The sequence below is a fragment of the Oxyura jamaicensis genome, chromosome 3 (genome assembly GCF_011077185.1).
Source record: "Oxyura jamaicensis isolate SHBP4307 breed ruddy duck chromosome 3, BPBGC_Ojam_1.0, whole genome shotgun sequence".
In the NCBI taxonomy this organism is placed as follows: Eukaryota; Metazoa; Chordata; class Aves; order Anseriformes; family Anatidae; genus Oxyura; species Oxyura jamaicensis.
In genome coordinates this window covers 25,109,438-25,110,500 of record NC_048895.1, presented here as the reverse complement: position 1 = coordinate 25,110,500, position 1,063 = coordinate 25,109,438, and the positions used below count along the sequence as shown (strand labels likewise).

General features: G+C 63.2%; 1 protein-coding gene across 4 annotated transcripts in view; it reads right to left on the bottom strand.

Moving 5' to 3' along the window:
* The window catches only part of TJAP1 (tight junction associated protein 1), a 39,831-nt gene extending 39,704 nt beyond the window's left edge, over positions 1 to 127 (bottom strand). For 3 of the 4 annotated variants that reach the window (XR_004749383.1, XM_035321635.1, XM_035321629.1), the window contains exon 1: positions 55 to 127. The gene's annotated coding sequence lies outside the window, so the exon portion shown is untranslated. The remainder of the gene's footprint in view (positions 1 to 54) is intronic. The other variant, XM_035321634.1, reaches the window with a different exon arrangement.
* Between the last annotated feature and the right edge of the window lie 936 nt (positions 128 to 1,063).

Sequence of the window (1,063 nt, the reverse complement as noted above, 5' to 3'; positions counted from 1 at the left end):
CCCCCCCGGGGCCGCCCCTCTCCTCCCGGTCCCCCCGCCCCCCCCCCGGCTCACGGCTTCAGGCCGCCATTTTGCCGCGGGGCACGCCGGGTAAGCCGGCGGAATCCCCACGCCGCGCCGCGGCTGCGTCATCGAGCGGCACGGAGAGGGGCGGGGCGCGACCAACGGGACCCGGGGGGGGGGTGGGGAGGGGAACGGGATGGGCGAGCCCAAGTGCGGGACGCGGGGGGGGGGAAAGCCGCCCTCACCCCCTGGAGGCGCCGTCCCTGAAATGGCGGCTCCGGGGCAGCGGGGGGAAATGGGGGGCTGCGGGACGGGGGGTGTGGGCGGCTGTCCGTGCGGTGAAACCGGCACAATCCTGCCACAACGTAACACGTGGGCCTTCCCATTCCAGCTGTGCCAATAAATCTCTCTGATGAGGCGAGCCAGCTCGGAAGATAACGCTGAGGGACACGGCATATAAATAGTGCAGCAAACTGAGAGCCGTGTGCCTTCAGATAGAAAACTGGCAGAGCTGAGGTGTCTTCATGTGTAATTAAGGACATGGGGTGGTTACTCGGCGCTTCCTCCAGCTGCCCTTCATGGCATGACTCCTGCCTGGCTGAGGAAGGATCCAGCCCCTGCTCTTTGCCTGACTCCTTTCTTGGTTCTCCACAGCAGGCTGCAGCCCTTGGTCGCCTTGCAGGCTTCCTCTGGTACAGTTACTGCACATCAGGGCAGGCCTTAAAAACAGTCCCCCCTTGTGACCTCTGGGGAGAAGGCTGCAGGGGAGGACTACAGAAAAAGTTCTTACAGGCTGGCCATGGAGTTAAGAGTCTGTGGGTGCACTCAGCGCCCCAGAATGGGCTCGCAGTAACTGCAGGAGATCTGCCCTCTTTAGGTCTTGGCCAGCCAGGACACTTTACTGGGAGCCAGCATCCGAAATCGCAGCGTCCTCTGCTTGTTGTGTGCCACAGTCGCTGAGAAACACCCTGACGCTTTGGGGCATATCACAGGGAAGTCAACGGGGAAGCGTGATCCCAACTCCGGATCCCAGTGGGGAAGGAGGGAGAGGGGGAGAGTA